Source organism: Canis lupus, chromosome X (assembly GCF_003254725.2).
Source record: "Canis lupus dingo isolate Sandy chromosome X, ASM325472v2, whole genome shotgun sequence".
NCBI lineage: Eukaryota > Metazoa > Chordata > Mammalia > Carnivora > Canidae > Canis > Canis lupus.
Window position 1 is genome coordinate 116260085 of NC_064281.1, and position 26188 is coordinate 116286272.

Here is a 26188-nt window from a genome sequence, read left to right on the forward strand (position 1 = left end):
GGATGAGTCCCGCATCGGGGTCCCCACAAGGAGCCTGCTTCTCCCTCTGCCTGTGTTTCTGCCTCTCTCTCTGTGTCTCTCGTGAATAAATAAATAACATCTTAAAAAAAAAAAAGAAGAAGAAGAAAAGAGAGCTTCTAGACCCTGAAGAAACAGCTAGGTTCAATCCATGAAAGAGTAAAGAGCTTCGGAGTTCAGCAGAGGGGGATTCTAGGTACGGTAGAAAATGAAGGAGAAGGCTTCTATGAGGAAATTTGAAGGTTGAGAGCAGAGCAGTAGCTTTGAGCACAGGAATTTCTTCAGAAAGAAGGAATTCTGGGTAGCCCCAGTGGCTCAGCGGTTTAGCACCGCCTTCAGCCCAGGGCCTGATCCTGGAGACCCGGGATCGAATCCCATGTCGGGCTCCCTGATGGAGCCTACTTCTCTGCCTGTGTCTCTGCCTCTCTCTCTCTCATGAATAAATAAATAAAATCTTAAAAAAAAAAAAAAAAAAAAAGAAAGAAGGAATTCTGAGACTATAGAGAGGGACCCATCTCCAAAATTCCCTCAAATTTGGTCAGGCCTTTCTAGAACAATGGGGTGGTGCAAATCCCTAGAGAAGGTATATGAGAAGATTTTCCAAGAACCCTCTTTTGCTTGATCAGGCCTCTCTAGATGTGCTTCTGAAATAGCTCAGCCCTGAGGAGGTGGCCCCTTACTCAGAGGAGGATAGCTGTCCTTGAAGCTCCACCCCACCCCCAGGACTACCACATGTTGATGAACATGTTGTACAAGACTCCTCTTCAAAAAGGCAAAATTCACAGCTTTGTCATGTGAATCACATCAACATGAGGAGGGCACTGTATACAAAGTGGCCGGATGTGGCAGCCCTGTTCAAAGACCTGTCTCATGAAGCTTTTTTTTTTTTTTTTTTTTTAATTTTTATTTATTTATGATAGTCACAGAGAGAGAGAGAGAGAGGCACAGAGACATAGGCAGAGGGAGAAGCAGGCTCCATGCACCGGGAGCCTGATGTGGGATTCGATCCCGGGTCTCCAGGATCGCGCCCTGGGCCAAAGGCAGGCGCCAAACCGCTGCGCCACCCAGGGATCCCTCATGAAGCTTTAACTCCACTCTCACACCTTTAAGCCTTTGAATAGACACCGACATTTGACCAAAGTGCCTCTATTACCCCCATGCCACTGCTCTTCTTCTTGTATCCTCTGGGTATCCCTCTGGTACTGCATCCTTAATGAGCCAGGTTTCAGGAGCAAAGTAGAATAAACTCCCTCCACCTCCTCTTCCTTAGGAAGAATAATCTATGTTGGCATTGTCCTGTTGATTTTCTAATTATTACTGATATTAAGGATGGTTCATTAAAAACTATTTTGCTACTCCCAAAGTAATCCTTTTTTAAAGTTATTGTTTTATTTTATTTAAATTCAATTAATTAACATATAGTGTATTATTCGTTTCAGAGGTAGAGTTCATTGATTCATCAGTCTTTCTTTTTAAAGGTTTTATTTATTTATATGACAGGGAAAGCACAAGGAGGGGGAACAGCAGAGGGAAAGGGGGAAGCAGGCTCCAGCCAAGCAGGGAGACTGATGCAGGACTTGATCCCAGGGCCCCAGAATCATGACCTGAGCCCAAGGCAGATGCTTAACCAACTGAGCCACCCAGGAGCCCCTCATCAGTTTTATAGAACACCAGTGCTCATTACATCCCACGCCCAAAGTAATTATTTAAGTAAAAAAGTCAAACACCTCAGTCCTTCAGGCTTCTGCACTGGAAACCAGGTACCGAAGTCCAAATAAACAATTATTACTAAACAAAAACATCTGAAAACTCAAACCAAATTCAAGCAATGCAATATATGCATGAACCAATCAACTAGTTTATGAACACCAACACACATAACTCTCACGCCTTTTCAAAAATAAGCACAGAATCAAATTGAGAACAATTTACAATGGCATCACTGTCACTGCCTGGTACAAATCTGAGGGTGTGAGACTTTCTGCCCAGAGAAACCCTTAAAGCTCAAGAGAAGGGAGCACACCTCTTGAGCATTTGACACTGGTTGTATACAGGTAATAATGTAATAATATTGGTAGATAAATTAGAGGAATTCGCTTCCTCTTGGTCATAATCTAAATTTTCCTCAAGATTTGGAGTAAGACATATAACTGGTTTGAGATGACAGCAAAATTCCACAAACTTCCACTTGCCCATTCAATGTGCTGATGCAGTGTGGTTTGTGGGAACTCATTTGGAAGGGGGCATCATTATGGCAGCTCCCCAGCTCCATTTCCCAGCACTATAGTGGATACAACCTGCTTCCCAGTTACTTCTCCAGTCCTGCAGATCATCTCCAGCAGTCTAGTGCCATCCATTTTTCTATGACTCTTGCTTTTTCTTTGTGAAGACCTTGAATTAAGAAGGAACAACTCAGGGAATGTAGAAGGGAAAAGACAAAGTTACATGTCTTCATTCTCAAGAGTTCTGAGATAAGTACTTTCTCCTCCCTTCATCTTTTTGCAAAATTAAAAAATATAAAACATTAAATACAGAAAAAGGAACTAACCACATTAAATGTTCTAAGGACATTCTTCACCCCTATGGTTATGGTGAATTCAGAAAGAATTGTATGGCTATACATAAACATGTATTTTAAGTAATATTTAGATATAAGTTCATATTTATATACATATACTTTGGAAGAAAATGTGTATACTTTTCTGTGTGTGTGTGTGTGTGTGTGTGTGTGTGTGTATACTTTTCTAAGTAGGGAAGTGTATCTAAACCCCTGAGAAAAGACTTGTCTTCAGTGCTAGACAGGAGAGAAGTTTTGAGTATAAAGGGAAGCTTCTGAGGCAGGAGGGAATTTGAAAAGCCCCAAAGGAAAAGGGAAAGGCTGGGGTACTATATGGAATGTTACTAGGAAAAATCAGGGGGTCATAAAGAGTTCATGGGCTCTGCCTACAGTAGAAGCTCTGCATGCACAAAAAAGGAAAGCCATATCCTCACTACAAATTTTTATACCTGCATGGGCATACCTCTCATAAGGGTATACCAATCCCTGGAAAACCTCAATGGGTGATTTCCCAGGAGTCCCCAGTCTCTAAGTTTTGCTCCTCAAGACATGCTTATGAGAGTCCCAGCAGTGGGAGGATGGTGCTTGGACTCAAAGTAGGGCAGCTCTGTGTATGCAGTTCAAACACTCACTACTATAGCCACCATATAGATTGTATATAATGTGCATTACTGTACTCAAAAAAGGTGACAGTCATGTTCTAGTATCTATGAATGTCACCCTCTCAAGTAGAGCACTACACTCAGCTGAAGGTGGTGGCTCTGCCAATCACATACACGCAGTTTTCATCTGATACTTGGACTCAAAGGAGGGCAGCTCTGTGTATGCAGTTCAAACACTCATCACTATAGCCACCATATAGATTGTATAAAATGTGCATTACTGTACTCAAAAAAGGTGACAGTCATGTCCAGTATCTGTGAATGTCACCCTCTCAAGTAGAGCACTACACTCAGCTGAAGGTGGTGGCCCTGCCCATATACATACACGCAGTTTTCATCTGATGCAGAACTTCTAGCATGTGAATGATGACACCACTGTCCTTCTCTTACCTTCCTTTGAGTGAGCATCCCCTGATTTTGCTGCATATTTAATGTGCTGGTTTAGAAGCTGAGAGAAAACAAGCCTTCCTCCCTTTTTCTCTTCCTCAGGTGAGAAAGAACCTTATCAACATTTTCCTGTTGAATTTCAAGTTGTCAGAAGTGGCATATTAAATATGGTTTTCTTTCCACTAAAGCTAAAGCTTCTCCCAACACACCCACCACATCCCTCTGTGCCCCAACCTTCCCAGTCCTTTGGTCAGAATTCTATTACAACTTAACTCCAATACCTGAGAAGAAGCAAGGTAAACATGCAGGAAACTCAAAAGAGAAGAAAAGACAATTTAAAGGTGGTGCTAGAATTCATAGGACAGAAATCCCATTTTCTTCACCATTCCTGGATAAGTTATAGCCCATTGACCTTTCTGGGAATCAAGAGAGAAGATAGGCTTAGGGCCTATCTTAGGGCCCAGGAGTGTACAATTTTTCCTTCCCAGCTCTGGATTTTCTCCACTTTTCTTAGAGTTCCTGCTGTTGAGAGATCTTTTCCAATCTTTCCATTTGGAGGCACAGGCTTCCAGGTGTCCCTCTTTCTCTTTAAAAAATGAGGCTGAAAGATGGTGGAAGTAAGTAGGTGAAAGAAATCCACACACACCCCAAGTCAGTTATACTTTAAGTGCTAGGGAGATGAGTTTTACAAGAGTCTGTAGAGACAGAGATGGGTGTATTGAATAAAATACACAATTGGCTAAATTACTTGCCATGGGGAGGGAGAATAAGCTGAGGGACATTTAATCTGGATGGGCCTAAGTCCCCGAACATTGAGACTAAAATTTTATTTAGTCCATATACTACAATGACTCAAGTCTAAGTCTCAAATCCAGTCTCAAATTCAGTTTTGATTTATTAACATATATTAACATAATATATAATATTAATATAATATATAATATATAATTCAGTTTTGATCTCTTAATATATAGTAATATATAAAGAGATCAAAACTGAATTTAAAAGTATTTTTAAAAAATTTCCAGTCAATAAGCACAAAGAAAGATTATCAAGATCACTAATCATTAGGAAAATGCAATTGAAATCACAATAAGATACCACTTCAAATCCATTAGGATGTCTATCATAAAAAACAAAAACAAAACAGAAAATAACAAGTGTTGACAGGATGTAGAGAAATTGGAAACTTCATGCACTACTAGTGGGATTGTACAATGGTGGAGCTGCTACAACAAACAGTATGGTAGTTCTTAAAAAAAAAAAAAAAAAAAAAGAATTACCATATGGTCCAGAAGTTCCAACCCTGAGTTTATAACCAAAATAACTGAAAGCAGAGACTAGAACAGATATTTGTACACTCATATTCACACAGTATTACTCACAATAGCCAAAAGGTGGAAACAATTCAAGTGTCCATGGTGGATAAATAGATAATATAAAATGTGGTATATAATACAAAGGAACATTCTGCCTTAAAAATGAAGGAAATTCTGACACATGCTATAACAGGATGAAACGGGAAGGCATTAAGTGAAATAAACAAGACAGAAAAGGACAAATAATGTACAATTTCACTTCTATGAGGTACCCAATATAGGCATATTCACAGAGAGAGAAAGTAGAATAGAGGTTACCAAGGGCGGGGGATGAGGAGATAAATGAAGAGTTACTGTTTAATGCAAATAGAATTCCACTCTGGAATGACTAAAAAGTTCTGGAGACAGATAGTTATAACGGATGTACAACAATGAGAATGTACTTAATGCCACCGGATTGTACACTCAAAAAGGGTTAAAATTTATGTTCTATATATTTAACCACAATTGTAAAATTCCCCTTCCAAAAAATCCCAAATACATAACATGCACAAAAACATAAACACCTTGGCAAAAAACACCAGCAAAACTAAAATGAGAAATAATTTAAAAATTATAAAACCCAAAACAAAAGTACTCTAATTACATACATGCTGTTCAATGTTAGCAATGCTAGTACATAAAATAGTGTTTTTCTTCCTCCTTCCTCCCCAACCCAAATTTCCTCGTTTAAGGTAGGCAGCAAATTTCCCTAAAAAGAAGTCGATTCAGCCTTCAGTGTAGATTAAAGGAGAGGAACATCAGGAAGCCCCCGTTACCCCAAGAAGAAATGTAAAATGTGCAACCTGATTCTCACACACTGCTCCAATCCTGAGGCTTTCAGGCTTATAGACCTCTCAATCTCTCTCTTCCCCTCTTCCCTCTCTCTTCCATCACCCGTTCCCACTGTCCCACACACGAGGTTAAGAAGGGACATAAAAGTGGGATATAAAAACCAACTTAATATTTCATCGTATAAGGCTCTCTGAATACTGGTTTCTCCTTGCCCTTCCTCCTTTCACATATATATATGGGGTGGGGGTGACAAGAATAAGAGAGTCTTAAGAGAGTAAAAGTTCTGGATCATTTGGTAATGTCATATAATATCCAAAAGTATATCCAGAAGAATGGAAAGACTTTTAGGTTCATAAAGAAAGAAGTAGCTTCCATCCCTGAGTTACAATAAAGTTTTGGTTCAGCTGTGAGGGAAACTGAGAAGCAGAAGAGAATTTGGGGAGCAAGAAAGGAAAGTTTTGAAAATAGTGAAGGGAACTGATAGGTGAAAAAAGATTAAGAGTTTGGGGGGGGGTGAAGGGAGAAAATTCAGAACTACAGAGCAGAAAAGGACTCATAAAACAGAAGTGAGGGCTATGTTCTTCTAGCAAGTCTTATTTCCATCTGGTCAGGTCACTTTCAGACACAGGAATTTAAATCACTATAATAATCTATAGATGATTCTCCCCTAGAATCTAAATCTCTACATTTTGCAATTTAGGAGGCATTTAAGAAAGCTCTCTGAGGCAGCCCAGTATCGAAGTGTGGGAAGGGTACCTAGACTCAAAAGAAAGCAGCTCTCTGAATGCTGATAAACATTTGCCAATTTTAGAGCCAGCACCTAAGTGTGCATGTTAGCCAAGCTGATGTTACAGGAAACTAAGTTATCCTCTCACCTGAAATAATGAAAAATACCTGCCAAAATATAGGAAACAATAGTTTACAAGTTACCAGAAATCAGGCATTGAAAGACAGTGATCCTGAGAGATGGCAGCAAACCATAAGTAGTATCTCTATATACTAGCAATGAACAATTATAATTTAAATACTTTAAATGGTACCATAATGTAGAACAAAATTATACACTTAGCTATAAATAAAGACATATACTGTTCTCATGTATTGGAAGTCACTAAGGTAAGATGTCAGATCTCTCCCACATGGATCCATAAATTCAACACAATCCAAATCAAAATCTCCTTGGAAGTTTTTGTTAATATCAATGATGTGCTTCTAAAATGTATAGGGAAAACAAAAGAACCAGAATAGCCAAATCAATTTTTATTTCTATTTTTTAAAAATATTTTATTTATTTGAGAGAGAGAGAGAGAGAGAGAAGCAGATTCCCCACTGAGCAGGGAGTCCGACATGGGACTGGATCCCAGGACCCTGGGATCATGATCTGAGCCAAAGGCAGGTGCTTAGCCAATTGAGCCACCCAGGTGCCCACCAAATCAATTTTTTAAAATAGGCACAAAGTTAGAGAACTAACACTGTCTGATTTCAACACTTAGTATCTAAAGCTTCAGAAATAAAGAAAGTATGGTATTGGTGAAAGAACAGATAAATAGATCAATGGAATAGAACAGAGAGTTCAGAAATAGACCCATATAACTAAAAATCAAAAGTTAAAATGTGCATCAACTGGAGATATCAGACATTTCTGGTGGTAGTGCAAAATGGTACAGCACTTTGAATGTTTGGCAGCTTTTTACAAACTTAAACATACATTTGTATGTGGCTCAGCAATCCCACTGCTAGGCATTTACTCCAGAGAAATGAATACAAAAAGCTATATTCAACTGTTTATAGCAGTTATATTCTTAATTGCCCCAAGTTGGATACAAACTAAGTATCTTTCAAAGGTGAATGGATTAAAACCACTGGTATATCCATACCATGGAACGCTACTTAGCAATAAAAAGGAGCACACACAACTTCATGAATAGTAATTGTATTATGCTAAGTAAAAATAACCAAACATATAAAGACTACATTCTGTATGATTTCATTTACCTGAAATTATGAAAAAACAAACCTATAGTGACAAAATGTAGATCAGTGGTTTTCAGGGTCCAAAGGGAAGGGAAGGGGATTGATCACAAATGGACATGAAGGAATTTGAGCGGCTGACAGAAATTTTGGGCTGTTAGCTACATTATTGAATATGTTTATAAAAGTTCATTAAATTACACAACTAAATATAGTAAATTTTATCATATGTAAATTTTACTTCTAGGAAGATTATTTACAAAACTTCACAGAGTTTTCCCCAAAATAAGAATATTGTTCTTCATCGATCCAAAGCCCAATACCATTTCTTCTGCCTTGCCCCATCTTTCTCTCTCTCAGTAACCTCAAATTATTCATTTCAACAGCTTTATACATTTCAGGGACATCTGAAACTAACTGCCAAGAGAAACCATAAACAAAAACTCGGAAACAAGCAAATGACAATGACAAAAAACAAAGGAATGAACCCAAACTCAAATAAAAGCAAACGAATCCTCAACACATATAAAGACCATTCTAGCAAACAGAAATACAAAAACAAATCATGACTCAGATAATCATATACACTCACGGAATAAACCCAATTAAAATGATAATAATAACAAGAAAAAAATTGCAAATTCCTAAGCACACACATGCACACCACACAAATCAAATAATCAGTAGCAAAGAACATAAAAAATCCAAATATAGGGCAGCCCGGGTGGCTCAGCAGTTTAGCACCACCTTCGGCCTGGATCGTGGTCCTGGAGACCCGAGATCGAGTCCCATATCAGGCACCCTGCATGGAGCCTGCTTCTCCCTCTGCCTGTGTCCTACCTCTTTCTCTATCTGTGTCTCTCATGAATAAATAAATGAAATTTAAAAACATCCAAATATAAATTCACACACACAAAGTCCTAAAACAACAAAAAACAAACACACAAACCAAAATATAAATGGACAACAAACAAATCAAGACCAAACAAGAATCAAATCCATATATCAAAAACACAAAAAATGAACAATACGGTGTACCCTCACAAACACAAGAGTTCCAAAAACATAGGTGCATACGTACACATACACACACCCTCCCAAATATACCCAGTTTGAGAACAGATATCAAGTAGTCACTTTCACAGCCTAGTTCAAATCAAGAGTATCTGAGACTCAGTGTAGGAAAGAACGGAGCAAACACTCAACAGCAGACACATATTGTGCATTCGTAAACATATTTAGAGCAATTTCTATTCTCTTCATTACAACCTAAATTTCCACCAAGGCTTGAGGTAAAGACAAGCAGCTGTGGGGAAATGGACAGCAATATTGACGAACACCAATTGCCAACTCAATGCTCAGTTGTAATTCAAAGCCTGAGGACATCAGGTTATACTAATTTCCCAACGCAGGAATATACAATATGCATAGTGCTTCCCATGAATTGCCACAGTTCTGGAATGGTCTCCAGGACTGTGTTGCTTGCCGTCTTTTACCTGTTTGTTTCTCTAGTCTTCTAGTCTCTCTTTGAAGAAGCTTGATTAGGATGGGATCCCATAAGAACAGAGAGAAAAGTCTACGCAATATGTCTTTAGTTCCAAAGGTCTGAGAGGCAAAACCTCTTATCGTTTCAATAAGTGTTTATATTTCACAGAAGACACAAAAAGTAATTAAAATAAAACGTGTTAAGAGACTAACTAGGGGATCCCTGGGTGGCTCAGTGGTTTAGTGCCTGCCTTTGGCCCAGGGCACGATCCTGGAGTCCCGGGATCGAGTCCCACGTTGAGCTCCCGGCATGGGGCCTGCTTCTCCTTCCTCCTGTGTCTCTGCTTCTCTCTCTCTTTCTCTATGTCTATCATAAATAAGTAAATAAATAAATCTTAAAAAAAAAAAGAGACTAACTGTATGAAAAGTTCCAGTCACCATCAGAACTGCTACTGATACAGTGATATCAGAAAAGATATTAAAGTAGGAAGAGCTTCTAAGGTCCTAAGAAAAGTGGCTTTAATGTACAAGAGGAAATGGCAAAAGAGAAGGATGGTGATGGACCCAATCCAAATCTCGTTCCAAGGTCTCAGGCCCTTTTTCAACAAAGATATGTATGTCTTTGGAGAAACTGAATGGGAACTTTTCCCTAGGGCCCTCAGATCCTAGGTCTGTTCTTCCAGAGGCATTTAAGAGTCTTCTGAGAGGATGGTGATTTGGCCAAAGTGAACGCAACTCTGCACAATCATGACACCTCTTCCTAGGGCCACCACTTGTGGTTGTACATGTTGTGAATTACCACACTCAAAAAAGTGCCAATCATATTTTAGTATACCTGAATGGCACCTTTTTGAATGGGGCACTGCACAAAGTTTGGTTAAATGTGGCAGCCCTGCCCCAACGTTCCCCAGCCAGGTTAACCTTCATAATACCTGATGCTTCCAGCCCTCACAGGGCACCCAGGATTTATCCAAAAAATCTATGAAACACTTACCCCAATGCCCTCCCTCTTCCATCTCTCCCTGGATTAGTATCACCTCACCTGCTGCATGCTTGACTTGCAGGTTTTCAGGCTGAGAGAGAATGATCCTTTCTTCTTTCTTCACTCACTCAGACAAGATATATCCTCATTTGTGTCAATCTGCTAAATTTTAAGTCATTAGAAGTGATGCTTTATATATTATTTGTTTTCCTCCAAAGCTGAAGTTTCCATCAACACACCCACCACATCCTTCCCCAGCCCAAACTTCAACCTCAAACTTGCAAGTACCTTTGTGGAAAGCAGAATTCTAAGATAGCATCACGATGAGTCCCTATGCACGTGCCCTGCATACTCTTCTCCTCTTTTGTGCAAGCAGAACTTTTGAATTTTATAGGATATCATTAATATGATTATATTATGTTTTATAGCCAAATGGATGTTACAGATGTAATTAGGGTCACCAATCTTTTGAATTTGATTTAATCAAAAGGTAGATTATCCTGAATAGATCTGACCTAATTAGGTAAGCTCTTTAAAAGAGGGTACAGTATCTCTTCACCGACCTCTTTCTCTGAACATGTTCATTACCATTAGGATATTTTGGACAGCTGGTATGGTTCAAGTAAGTGGGGATAAGAAGCTGCCAATATGTTATCAATATCTTGAGCTTAAAAAATGTGTCTTTGGATTATCACCAGAATGAAAATTTGCATATAATTACCCCCTTTCCATCTCCTTTTTGATGAAATCATTAAAATGTGAGATGAAATAATCTAATGGGTTGTCTGAATGTTTTTCCTAGCCCTGTTGGAAATGACTGATCCATTGGCCCATCACCATTACCTCTGAAAAGGCAGTAACACCCACCTCGTGGGGATCCCAGGTGGCTCAGTGGTTTAGCGTCTGCCTTCAGCCCAGGGCATGATCCTAGAGTCCCGGGATCAAGTCCCACATCAGGCTCCCTGCTCATGGAGCCTGCTTCTCCCTCTGCCTGTGTCTCTGCCTCTCTCCCTGTGTCTCTCATGAAAAAATAAATAAAATCTTTAAAAAAATAGCACCCACTTCGAAAAAGGGGGGCTAGAGACTAGAGAGAGTGGCCTTAAGAAAGCAAATTGCTGGGGATCCCTGGGTGGCTCAGCGGTTTGGCGCCTGCCTTTGGCCCAGGGCACCATCCTGGAGTCCCAAGATCGAGTTCTGCGTTGGGCTCCCGGCATGTAGCCTGCTTCTCCCTCTGCCTGTGTCTCTGCCTCTCTCTCTCTCTCTCTGTCTATCATAAGTAGATAAATAAATCTTAAAAAAAAAAAAAAAAGAAAGAAAGAAAGAAAGCAAATTGCCGGGACGCCTGGGTGGCTCAGTGGTTGAGTGTCTGCTTCAGCTCAGAGCATGATCCTGGGGCCCTGGGATCGACTCCCACATCAGGCTCCCCGTGGGAAGACTGCTTCTCCCTCTGCCTATGTCTCTGCCTCTCTCTGTATGTCTCTCATGAATACATAAATAAAATCTTTAGAAAAAAAATAAAGCAAATTGCCATGTTTTGGATAGAGTCAATGGCAAGGAACAACAGAGCTTCTCTAAAAAGTTAGAGTCTCAATTCTATAGCTGAAAGGAAGTGAATTTTGCCAATTTTGAAAGAGAACTTTGAGTTCAGATGAGATCACAACTCTAGTCAAGACCTTTATGTCAGCCTTGTTAGATTTTGAGCCAAGTAAACAGTTAAACTGTGGATAGATGGACTGCTGACCTATAGAAGTTACAGGATAATAAATATGTATTGTTTTAAGCTGTTAATTTGGAGTAATTTGTTATATAGCAGTTGAAAATTAATACACCCTTATTGGGAGTTCCAAATCTTAATGACAAAACCACAAAAGAAGAAGAGAATACATGCATAAATAATGTCAAGGGAGAGAAGGAGAGAGACACTGGTAGAAAGTAGAAATGTCTTTTCTCCTCTTACCCCAGAGAGGAAACAAAATGTTTAACTTACCTGGATTAATTTCCAAGAAAGAAAATAGCTTAAACCCTAGAAATGCACTGTTCCATCTCTCTGAAATTCTCCGCTTTTTATCAGAGGTCTTGTTGTAGAGAGGATCTTTCCAAATTTTTCATTGTGAGCCACAGGCCTCCATGTGTATGTATTTTTTTGGCCTAGACAAACATCCTAAGATAACATAGAAGGAAGTAGGTAAATAGATTTCCAGACCAAAAAACATTCTTGGTTTAACAGTGTGAAAACCAGGTTACCAAAAAGATTGTGGATTAGGAAGGTGAAAATTTGGAAAAATATAAACCTGTCTATGTTATTCACTACATGGAGAGAAAGTAAGTTAAAACTAAATTTTAAACTTAAACTGGGTTTCCCCAAGTCATCTTTGGCACCCCAAGTTGATTCCTATTTGTGGTCAGAGCCCCTTCTCCTTTATTCCCACTAGGGATATTATCAGATGGAACAGAGTAGACAAGAAACTTGCTCAATATCTATGACTCTGAAGGTCTTAGAGAGCTGCCAGGCAGAGAATTTAACATCAATCCCTCCCAACCACCCCCGCTCAGCCCTTTACATTCACATATGGTATTAGCTTAGTCATTTAATTCATCAGGAAGAGAACTGAACACTTAACAAGAAAAAAAAACAAAAGCTGTGGATTTGTCTCTATCTATCTATCTATCTATCTATCTATCTATCTATCTATCTACCTACCTACCTATCTACCTATCTACCTATAAATAAGGAGATTATGGTGGTTTCAGTAATTTATACCAATTCATATCTACCATTACCTATTGTAAAAGGAAAAGAGGCAAGGATGAAGCCTCCCTCTCTAGCAAGCCAGGGAAAGGTGAGTGTTTTCTATTTGTTGAGACCTAGACTGCCAATGCCTGAATGTCAGCCAACAACAAGAATGGTATTCTAGGTTTATTTATTTATTTATTTATTTATTTAATTTTTTTGGTATTCTAGGTTTAACCTACATAAAAATTCACTACGCAAAGATGGGAACATACCTCGACTTCAATCTAGATCTGGTCCAAGATACTGTCTAGTAAACCAACATTATTTAAGTATCTCAAAAACTTTTTTTGCTGTTACTTTGTTGAAAACCCTGATGGAAAGATTTTACTTGTAGTTCTCTGTGCAATGTTCAAAACTTTCAACTTTCTTCTCTATCTCATTCCATTACATCCAATGATGTAATCCCAAGGAGAAGCTGGTAGGCAAAACATAATAAGACATCCTAGTATCCTCAGATAAGAGTTAAAGATCCTGGATGCAAATGTACCCCATTCCAATCTAGGTCATTTCATATTCAGGCATGAGTATTTGCGAGTTTTCTCAGACCTCCTTCACCTTGTGATCAAGGCCATTATCCAAACTCTACATAGGAGACTACCTGCCTCAGATGTTCAATACATACTACTGCTAGATTTAGAATCAAGGGACTTGAAGTAGGGCCATATATTGACTTAAAGCTTGGATACTGGAGAGTGTCTGATTGGCTTCAAATAATACTTTTGCCTCTTGCCAGATGTGTAATCTTAAGGCAATTATTAAACTTCTTTTTCCTTTTTTTTTCTCACTAGTAGAATAAGGGTGATTACACCAGTTCCCACTTTAGGGGGTTCTGGTAAAGACGAGCTGAATACATGTACATTAACAGCTTAGAAATATTCCTGGCACATAGGAAATATGAAGTGAAGGACATGAAGCATTGTGCAAATGTCTGTTTTTACCATGATTATTGTTGTTATCATTCTATTCCAGGTTAGCATGTTTCCTTAGGCAAATCCTTCAGCTGTCTTTGATTCAGTTATATGACATGTGCTATGAAGATTGTTATGGACAAAATCCCCATGGGGATATAAATGTAACAGAACGTATGCAGGACCTCTATACTGAAAGCAGCAAAACACTGATGAAAGTATGAAAGTAATGGAAGAAGATATAAACAAATGTAGATATGTCATGTTCATGTATTATAATAAATATTATGAAAGTATTATTCAGAGCAATAGTCTATCATATGCCCTAAATGTCCCTGCATGCCTTTACTGAGTATGACAAACTGCAAGTATCAATGCCTTCCGAAACTGAGAAGTTTCTCCAGCTGATCACATAGGCAACTAAGTAGGTCAAAATGACTATAGCATGACTAACTTGCAAATATTTACCCATGGGAGAAGGGGACTTGGCTGCTGCTTGCTACAAAACATGCTAAACTGCTGTACTTGTGTTCCTCAGTTGCAGCAATATCCAAATGATACACAACCATCTGGTCTACTATATCACCTAATAGTATTCAGGGGCAAAAGGAAATGGGGCAATCATGCTGACACTCCTGCTATTTGCTATGTTATGAGAAATGAACTTGTTCTGTCCACTGTGTATTATTACCACTTAGGGAGTTATAGTGTGGTTATTTCTTGTTCTTCTCTACGAGTTTGGGGTTCTTCTATGACAGGTATTAATTCTCCTTTAATTCATCTACTAATTCATTTCAATCCCAGTTGGATTATATTGTAGATATCCACATACTAATTTTAAAACTTATTTAATGATATACGGGAATTGGAATAGCCAAAACAATTCCAAAAAATAGAATTTCAAGGACTCACACTACTCAATTTCAAGACCTATACCAATGTTCAGGATAGTTTTTTACTGACAAAGGGATAAACATAGACATAGGGAAAAAAATAGTCCCATAATAAACTCACAGAAATATAGTCAATTCATTTTCAATAAAGATGGAAGGACAACTCATTGTAAAAAAGACTGGCCTTTCAACAAATAGGCTGGAACAACTGGATATCCATATGTAAAAAAATCAATCTTGAGAAATACATCACACTGTATATAGAACATAAATAAAAATGGATTAAAGACTTCCATGTGAAAAGTAAAATGTAAAAATCATAAAAGAAAAAAAGAGAAGATCTTTGTGACTCTGAGTAAGGCAAAGAATTTTCAGATATCTCATGAAAAGCACATCATAAAATTTAAAAATGATAAATTATACTTGCTCACAACTGAATACTTTTCCATTGCAAAACATACTGTTATGACTGAAAATAACAACCACAGACAGAGAAAATTTTTGCAAATCACATTTCTGCAAAGGACTTGTAATCAGAATATAGAAAATCCACTGAAAACTCATCAATAAGAACTAAAAAAAAAAAGGAAAAGATCTCAATAAACACTTCATCCAAATAGATAGGTGAATAATAAAAAGTACAGGAAAAGATATTTAACATCTTCAGTAAATAAAATAATGCAAATTAAAACCACAATGAGGGAGCACCTGGGCAGCTTAGTCAGTTAAGCATCTGCCTTCAGCTCAGGTCAAGATTCCAGGGTTCTGGCATAGAGCCCCACCTCAGGCTCTCTGCTCAGCAGGAGTCTGCTTCTCCTTGCTCATTCTTTCTCTCTCGATAAATGAATAAAATATTTGTTAAAAAATCACAGTGAGATAAAACTATGCAGATAATAGACTGAATAAAAAAATAATATGTGTTTATGGCATTGATTATGATGATAATTTCATAGGTATATAATTATCTCCAAACTCAAGTTTACACATTAAATATGTACAGCTTTTTGTGCATCAATCATACCTCAATAAAGTCGTCTAAAAATAACCATAAAACAAAATAAACAAAAAGGCTTATAAACACCTAGTGCTTATGAGGATTTGAGCAACTTGATCTTTGGTACATTTTTCCTGGAAACCCAAAATGGTAAAGTCATTCCGGAAAACAGTTTTTATTCAGTTTCTTATAAATTTGAACATATACTTTCCACATGACTCAGCAATTCCACTCTTAGCTATTTACATAAGTGAAATAAGACATATTCACACATGCATCTATATCTAAGGTATAAAGCAGCTATAGTCATAATCAACAACTGGTAACAACCCAGATTTCTTTTGCCTGTCACTGGAATGTTAGTCAGAAAAAAAAAAATATATATATATATATATACATAAATCTCGACAAAAAAAAATATTGACAAAACTCAAATGTATTTTTTTAGGATACAGAAGCCAGACCCATGAGCTACATATTATATAGTTGCATCTATATGACATTTTGGAAATGACAAAATATTAGGATGGAAAACAGAGCAGTAGTTTCCAAGGTTTAGGTTGGATGGGGGTTGGCTACAAGGAACATGAGAAATTTTAGAAGTGATGGCACCATTCTGCATTATGACCCTGGTAGTAGATACAAAACTAAAGGAATTTTTAAAAACACATTGAACTCTACACTATTAAAGGAGTGTTTTAATGTATGTTATATTTAAAATTCATATTTCTAAGGATCAGTGTCCCAAGAGTAAAATTCTGTCTCTGTGACATTGTGGAAGACAGGGAAAGCCCTGGGGCATGCATCTGTTTCATATACCAATTGCTTTGAAAAACAAACAATAACAATCAACTAGTCAGTAATTCAAAATTAAAATAAGAAACCACCTAAAAAAGCACATTTCATACCCAAACCCCATACATAAAACATCCAAAGCAATATAGCTTTCCTCAAAAACATGCATGAAAAATAAATCAAATGGCCAAAAATGGAAAAAAAATCATACAACAAAGCACTGTGCCCAGTAGACATAGGTAGAGGAGGCATAAAGGCAAAAGACAAGAGAAGGCAATATCCTGTCTCTTGGTAACTATAATTTTCCAAAGTATTGAATTAGGGTATACATATAACTTATTAATACACACAAAATATCACAAAGTGTTGTTTCTGATTCAACTCCTTCATCAGAATTAGAGGAGGGAGGCATCTGGTCATCTCCCTTTGTTCAATATAAGAATGTAAAATCAGTGTCTTATTCCCCAGACATTTCTCCAGTCCACATGATGCTACCCAGGCATATGGTGCTTATCATCTTCAAACCCCTTCTCTTAAGAACACTAAATGATTCGTAAGTTTTAAAATAAACTAAATAAAATAATACTGAAGAGTAAAATTGTCTGGGTACCTATGCATAATCCTTAATAAATTAGTGATGTATTGAAGATTTAAACATATTTTCATAAGACTGAGTGTCTTCTAAGCCTGTGAAGAAACTGAAGTTTCAATACCTGAGATAAAAAGGACTTTAAGCTTCAGCAGTGTAGGTATCCTTACTGTTTAAAGGACAAGACTTGAGAGGCTGGGAAGATGGCAAAATAAGAGAATCCCAAGCTCATTTCATCCCATGAAAACCACTAGATAAATTTATACAACTAGTGTAACAAATACAACTAGATAATTTATACAACTATTGTAAAAAAAAACCATAAAACAGGGAGGCGGGGCAAGATGGCAGAAGAGTCGGATCCCCAAGTCACCTGTTGCCATCAACTTACCTACATAACTTTCAAATCATCCTGAAAACCTAGGATGCCCTCAGGCTCCCGGTGCACTAACAGAGGAACTGTGCCCCGGGGGAGAGCACCCACACACCTTGGGCCGAGTTGCCTATAAGGCTGGACCGTGTGGCTGGCGGGACCCCAGGAGCGGCTCAGGTGGCACAGGTCCCAGAGCCCAGGGCACTGGGGGACACAGCCCAGGATCCGGTGCCCCCCCAGGGACAGGCGGAGGCCAGGAGGGCCCAGGACAGCAAGGAGCCCAGGACAGCAAGGACGCTCCTGCCGACGGGCAGCCCTGAGCTCTGCAGGTCCACGCCACCACCCCCGAGGCATCCAGGCCCCTACAGACTGGGAGACTGCAGTTACTAGTTACTGCAGGAGCTGACTCTAGAGATGGAGAGCTGGCCACCACCACTGTCGTTGTTCCTCCTGGTGTTGCCTTGTGCCTGGGACTGAGCAGGGCGACTAGGGAGCAGGGGCCTAAAAGGATAAACACCTCCCACTGAGCTGTGCACCTGGCAGGGGACTGGGCAGCTCCCCCAGGTGCACACACCTGAGAATCAGCACAGCAGGCCCCTCCCCCAGAAGACCAGCTGGAAGGACATCATCAGGAAAATGCAAACCAAAACTACAGTGAGATATCACCTCATGCCTGTCAGAATGGCTAAAATAAAAAACAGAAGGAACAACAGGTATTGGCGAGGATATGGAGCAAAGGGAACTCCTGTGCTTTGTTGGTGAAATGCAAACTGCGGCAGCCACTGTGGAAGACACTATGGACATCCCTCAAATTTAAACATAGAACTATCTTATGATCCAGGAATTGCACTACTTATCCAAAGCATACAAAAACACTAATTCAAAGGATACATGCACCTTTATGTTTATAGCAGCATTATTTACAATTGCCAAGATATGGAAGCAGCCTAAGTGTCCAATGACTGATAAATAGATAAAGAAGACGTGTGTGTGTATGTGTGTAATGGAATATTATTGAGCCATAAAAAGAATGAAATCTTGCCATTTGCGACAGCATATGGATGGATCTAGACAGTATAATGCTAAGCAAAATAAGCCAGTCAGAGAAAGACAAATACCATATGATTTCACTCATATGTGGAACTTAAGAAATAAATGAACAAAGGAAAAAAAAGAGATAAATCAAGAAATAGACTCTTAACTGTAAAGAACAAACAGGTGATTACCACAGGGGAGGCAGGTAAGGGGATGGCTGAAAGAGTTGAAGGGGATTAAGAATAATACACTTACCTTGATGAACACCAAATAATATATGGAACTGTTCCATCAGTATATTGTATTTTACACCTGAAATTAATAGAACACTGTATCTTAATTACCTTGAATTTTTTTGAAGTGTAATCAGTGGCCTGAATTTTTAACACCAAGAGAAAAAGACTTGAAAATGGGAAGAGAAGCGGATAGGTGAGAACATTTTTATCATATTTGGGGTTTCGGATAGGATAAAGGTTCTGACAAAAATAAAAAATACAGATAGAATAGAAAACCATGAAAACACTGTAAATCTTATTCTCAGTTACCAAGTAACTTTGGTAAAATGAACGAGTCCCATAAGAAACTCAATGGGAAGCTTTTTTTCTAGGGCGTTCAGTTCCTAGGACTTGCCTCTGAGAATTCATCTAGAGAGTTTCCTGAGCTAGTCCCACACAGGGGAGGGTGTTAGAGGAAATGCTGTACTCTAGGGAAAGCATCACTCCATAAACAACTGGACACCCTCAATGCACCCACAGTGGCATCACATGTTGCACGTTGCATGTGGCACGTATTATTCCACACATAGAGGTGTCAATCACATCTAATTACAAATGATTGCCACTCTCTGGCATAGAGTACCACACAAAGAATGCCTAACGATGGCAGTCCAGCCTAATCACCATTCATGTTCCTTTTGAAAACCCCTCAATGTTTTCAGGCTGTGAGCTGCCACTGGCATTTGTACAAAGGACTTCTATACACCCACTCAACTGTCTTTCTATATCCATCCTTTCCCGAGTGTTGTCCATTCACATTTTAGAGTCTTTTTCAAGGCAGTTTCTAGAACTAAGAACCATTAAGCCCTCCTGTTAAGTTTTCCTGGTCATTGAAGAAACGTCTTTGTATGCTTTATCTTGTTTCTTTTATTATTGCTAGATAGATGATAGATAGATAGATAGATAGATAGATAGATAGATAGATAGATAGATGTCAGGGGTACTATTTCTACACTAAGCCCACTATCACAGGGTGGAAACTCTGCTGTGGTTGTGACAGACTAAGAATACTATATCACTGATCATTCTTGTCTGAGAATATATATATATATAACACTAACAAGAAGTTTGCATTCTCCAAATCCATTAATTAATCAGAAAATATGCTTGATATTCCCAACCTATGCTTGTCACCTAAAGATCTGAGTCTTTATACCTGAGTACACATCTCAACTCCTGAACCACAGAATAAGCAGAGAAAATACACAATGTCCCAGAAGCAAAGAATGGGAAAATAATCAGCAGTTGGTGTGATGGGAAGAGTAGAAATCCCTTTCCTCCTCAAATATAAGAGTGAAAAAAAGCCCACTTTACTTACCAGGAAGGATCTGCAAGCCAGAAAATATGTTAAGCACCTATGATGTTCTTATATTGCTTTCAGTTTGTAAAATTTGAGCCTTTTCCTCAAGCAAGATATTTTAGAGCATATTTTTGCATTTTTCCTTTTGGAGACCTGCAACTAGATACTCTTGTCTACCTGGACAGATTAGTCTGGGACACCAAAATATATAGACACAAATATGATAACTGGATGCCAGAGGCTGGGAATTGGAAAAATGAGGTGAGTGTAGCCTATTCTATGGCATTACCTCCCCTGAGCTCCCAGTCAAGGATTATAATATCTTCACGGAAGGAGAAAGTCACCAGCATTTCTTATATGCCCCACTCCCAGCTTTGCATTGTTGAGGGTAAATACCAGGTACATGTGGTGAGATGTCAGGGGTACTATTTCTACATTAAGCCCACTATCACAGGGTGGAAACTCTGCTGTGGTTGTGACAGACTAAGAATACTCTCTCACTGATCATTCTTGTTTGAGAATGACTGTCAGGCAGTTTCAATACTAAGATAGACAGGTTGAAAAGACCAGAATCTACACCACTAATCAGCACCCTGTACATATGGCAGGAGTGTCATCGTGAGAGAAGCAAGGCAAGCCACTGCCCATACCCCAAGCTCCAGAGCAGTGAATTGGAGATTTCTGCCTCATGTGAGAAGATGGTCTTAATAACAGAGAGCATTAAAATTATCTTTAAAAATATGACTTCATTTGTAACATACTGTAAGAGAAGTCAAGCCTAATGGCACCCCAGAAAACAATGCAGATTTGGGGGTAAGTAAATAAGATGAGGATGGTAGCTGTATGTAAGTAACAAGCTAACCCATGACCTAGCTTTGTCTACCAGAAAGTACCAGGTAAAGAGACAGCTAATAAGAGCCATCCTAATATCAAAATAAATCTGAAAGACTTGATTTAAAAAACTACTTGTTCAATGCGATTCATGTTATTTTTATTTAACTCTGAGGGAATTCATTTTCCCTATGACATTTCTGAAAACCATAGAGAAGTCAGCCTTTGATTAGGAAACCTAAGAGCTGGATATAATGCACACAGGGGTAGACAGCTAGACAGAGATATCAGGAAAAGAAACAAAGAGAAATCTACTAAAACTAGTGTCATCTCAGAGTAACTATGTGTCTACAGAAAGCTGTGCCCTCTGGGGAACAACATAAGAAAACTCATTCCAGATGAAGTAGACTTCACTAACATATCCCAGCCAATTCAATAAACAAATTAAAAAGTAGACAACAATACAATTCCCAGGAGGGTATCAGTATCCTGAGTATAGGATGTGCTGTTTTATAGGAAATTATGAGATATGCAAAGAAAATATAATGTAACTCTTACACAGGACAAAAAAAATGACAAAAAAACTGCCCATGAGAGTGCCCAGAATGTTTACATTAACATTCAAAGATTTTAAAGCAACTATTATAAACTTTTTCAAAGAAATAAAAGCCATGTTTGAGAAGTAAAAGAGATTATGATGGTAAAGTCATCTAAAGTGTATAAATGGCAAGAGTTCATTCTTTATTATGGCTGAATAATATTCTATAGTATATGTTACATATACCACGTCTTTTTTACTCATTCATCTATCAATGAGTCCTTGGGTTGCTTCCATATCTTGGCTATTATAAATAACACTGTAATAAACAGGGGCACACATATCTTATCTTTTCAAATTAGCATTTTTGTTTTCTTTGGGTAAATAGTAGTGGAAATACTGGATCATATGATAATTCTATCTTTAATTTTTGAGGAACCTCCATACCGTTTTCCATGAGGGCTGTATCAATATACATTCCCACCAACCGTATACAAGGTTTCTTTTTTCTCCACAACATTGCCAATTTGCCAAACACAACACTTTTCTTGTATTTTTTTTATTTTAGCCATTCTGACTGGTGTGAGGGGTATCATATTGTGGTTTGATTTGCATTTCCTTGGTGATGAGTGATGTTGAGCATCTTTTCATGTGTTTGTTGGCCATCTGTATGTCTTCTTTAGAAAAGTGTTTATTCAGTTCTTCTACCCATTTATAATTGGATTATTTATGGGGTTTTTTTTGGTACTGAATTGTATAAATTCCTTATATATTTTGGATATTAACCCTATATTAAATGTATCATTTGCAAATATTTTCTCCCATTTAGTAAGCTGCCTTTTGGTTTTGTTGATATCTGGAAAAGAAAACTCATTGCATACAAGTGATCCTTACATTTAAGAACTAAGTGAAATAAGTCCATAGTGAAAGACAAATACCATTTAGCTTCATTCATATGTGGAATTTAAGAAACAGCAAATTAACAAACAAAGCAAAAAAGAGAGACAAACAAAAAAAATCAAATTCTTAGAACAAATTGATGGTTGCCAAAGGGGAGGTAGGTTAAAGGAGGGATGAAATCCATAAAAGGGATTAAGAGTACACTTATCTTGATGAGTGTTGAAAAATGTATAGAATCGTTAAATCATTATATTGTACACCTGAAACTAATATGACACTCTATGTTAACTCTACTTGAATAAAAATAAATTTCAAACAGTAAAATAAGGCAATAAAAAGGTAGGAAATATTTTTTCAAAGTAGGAAAATCTGGATTTTAAGTGTATAATGGGGGGTGCCTGGCTGGCTCAGGTAGTAGAGCATGCAACTCTTGATCTCAGGGTCTTGGGTTCAAGCTCCACGCTGGGCATAGAGCTTACATTTAAAAAATAGTAAATACAAAAAATTAGTAAATACACAATAACTGAAGTGAATAAATTCAACAGAGGTTCTCAGCAATAGATTATAGCTAGCAAGAAAAAAAAAGATTCCACATAGATTGATAATGGTAGTGCATATAAGAAAAAAAGAGTCAATGGAATTAATAAAAATTATCAGAGCCTTAAGAAAAGTGGAACACCAGAAAGTAAGTGCACAAAATAAGATTTATGAGATAACCAGCAGGAAAGGAGAGAAAGGACAAAAAATGTAATAAGTGTTTTGGAAAATGAATATGTTCTAAATTTGTTGAAAAATCTTATACATACAATAAGTGCAACAAACTCCAAATAGGATAAACACAAAGAAGTTCATACCAACAGGCATTAAATTCTGCCTGAGAAAAAGAAAGACCCTTGATACCTGGAAAAGAAAAACAACTTATTGCATACAAGGGATCCTTACAAGATTTAAGAGATAACTATTCATTAGAAACCACGGAGGCCAGAAGGCAGTGGGAGGATATATTCAAAATGCTGAAACAAAATGACAGTCCAGGGATCCCTGGGTGGCGCAGCGGTTTGGCACCTGCCTTTGGCCCAGGGCGCGATCCTGGAGACCCGGGATTGAATCCCACATCGGGCTCCCGGAGCATGGAGCCTGCTTCTCCCTCTGCCTGTGTCTCTGCCTCTCTCTCTCTTTCTTTCTGTGACTATCATAAATTAATAAATAAATAAATTAATTAATTAATTAAAAAAAACAAAACAAAATGACAGTCCAACAAGAGTCATATTTCTTTTTTTATTTTTTCTTAAGATTTTATTTATTTATTCATGAGAGACACACAGAGAGAGGCAGAGACATAGGTAAAAGGAGAAGCAGGCTTCCCGTGGGGAGCCCGATGCAGGGCTCGATTCCAGGATCCCAGGATCACAACCTGAGCCAAAGGCAGATGCTCAACCACTGTGCCATCCAGGTGTCCCAAGAATCATATTTCTAAGACTAAAACCTTGATAATGCCTTAAAAGAACTCATAGAACAAAAAATGATAAATTGTACTTAATCAAAACTGGAATTGTTTGCCCTTCACAACATACTATTAAGAGAATGAAAAAACATAACATAGACTGAGATGTATGAGCAAATCATGTTTCCATCTAAGATGTATTCAGACTCTATAAAAATTCTTAAATGTCATTAATAATAAATCAAACAATTGGAACATAAATGGCAAATAATAAGAGATGGTCAACATTTGCAGTCAACATAAAGGGGCATATTGAAACCATAACAAATATCTATACAAATAAAAAAAACAAAACTACACAAATATTAGAATGGCTATATAAAAACAAAACAAGAGACACCTGGGTGGCTCAATGGTTGAGTGGCTACTTTCGGCTCAGGGTGTGACCCCGGAATTTTGGGATCGAGTCCCACGTTGGGCTCCCCGCAAGGAGCCTGCTTCTCTCTCTGCCTATGTCTCTGCCTTCTCTCTCTTTCATGAATAAATAAATAAAATCTTAAAAAAAAAAAAAAAAAAACAAGACAAAAGCTGTCAATATCCCAGGTACTGGTGACAATATGGGTAACTGTAAAAATTTGATACATTTTTTTATGGCAGCACAAAATGTTAAAGCAGTTCTGGGAAAAAGAGCTTTTTTTCTTATTTATTTTAAATTAAACTTTATTTGCCATAAATCCTACAAACTCCACCCTCAGCTTTTTGCATAAGTAAAATGAAACTTGTGTTTATACACAGGGAGCTGAAAATGATGTACAGGGTAAGAGGAACTGCTATAAATAGGCCTTCAGTAATGTAGTGGTGAGGTTGTGGGGGGAGAGGAAGTGTTCTATAGTCCTATCATGGGTTTCTGCTTTTAGTAAGCATATGCCTCTGGACTGTGAACTTCATAAGTTTTTTTCTCAGTGTTTTCCTCCTCTCTTAGGTATGACTAGATGGCTAGAGTGGGCTGAAACTGGGTTTTCCCTTCCCCAGATCCATTATGCTCTGACAATATCCTAGCAGATTAGGCTCTGGTTAACTAGACTCTTTTGAGGGGAGGCCTTGTTAAGAAGAGTAGAGTACTCTGGTTTATTTTATTTTTTTTTTTCTCTGGTTTATTTTAAAGTGGTTTCTTTTCCCACCTCCTGCCAGAAGGCCAAGACGATGTTTTTCTGATATTTCCTGCAGGAATCCTGTCAGTCTCCTAAAGGTAAATCTTACAAAATTAGATACCAACAGGCATTAAATTCTGCCTGAGAAATTAATAAATAAATTATGCCCCCTCATGACCCCCCTAAAGTTTTTAATTCTCAGAGTTGTTCACACTAAGTCTGCAGAAACTCATCAAGTTCAGGTTTGCCTACCTTGGCGCTGGCTCCCATAGTGGTTTCCACTTCTGAGTCTCCAATTCAGTAAGCTGAGATTCCCGATATTTGCTTGTTTATCTGTCCAATCTTGGGAGTAGTTGTTTGCTCTGTGTCTTCCCCTCTCTTACAAATTCAAGAAGAGTTGTTGATTTTTCAGTCCCTTTGTTGTAAAGATGTAGTGGCAAATTCTGAGCTCCTTACTTGCAGAATCAGAAACTGCGGTTGACATTTCCAGATACTTACACAAGTAAAATGAATCTTGTGTTCACATTCACATCTGTATGCAAGTATATAGAGTAGCTTTATACATAATTGCTAACAACTAGAAAAAACTCGGATTTCTATCACCTCTGGCTGGTACCCTGTTCAGTAAAAAAAGGAACTATACTGATCTATTCATTCTGTTTCCTCTCTCCCTTTTCCCTCTACTCTTTCCTCACCACATTAGGAAAGGACAACAAAAGGAAAGTAAGAGAAAAATTAAGGATATATATTTTTTTAAAACAGTGACAGCAAAAATATATCAGAGAATATAAGTTTCTCAGAATGTTGCACAAACCCTAATAAATTGGTGACGTACATAAATGGGGAAAAGAGCTAATAGATGAGAACAGTTTAACAGATTTGTTCATTGGGACAGGGAATAAGCTCTGCAAAAAAAGAATACTGTTTATGCAGAATAAAACAACACAATAGCACAGAAAGCCTGGTTCTTATTTCTATCAGGCAACTTTAGAAAAATAGGTATGAGACTCAAGAACTCAACGGGATATTTTTCTGGGACCTTATGTTCTTAGGCATTGCCTCTGAAAAGGCACCTACGAGAGTTCTCTGAGGTAGTATATAGCACAGGGATAAAGGGTGTGTAAGAGGGGCATACTTGCTCTCTAGGGAAAAC

General features: G+C 38.0%; 1 long non-coding RNA gene across 4 annotated transcripts in view; it reads right to left on the bottom strand.

The window, feature by feature from the left end:
• LOC112668459 (uncharacterized) overlaps nt 1-26188 on the bottom strand; it is a 136121-nt gene that overhangs the window by 23454 nt on the left and 86479 nt on the right. For all 4 annotated transcript variants that reach the window (XR_007409354.1, XR_007409355.1, XR_007409356.1 and 1 more), the window contains 5 exons: nt 25288-25567; nt 15519-24439; nt 12203-12376; nt 10276-10377; nt 2316-2409 (listed from right to left, as the gene is read on the bottom strand). This is a non-coding gene — a long non-coding RNA (uncharacterized LOC112668459). The remainder of the gene's footprint in view (nt 1-2315; nt 2410-10275; nt 10378-12202; nt 12377-15518; nt 24440-25287; nt 25568-26188) is intronic.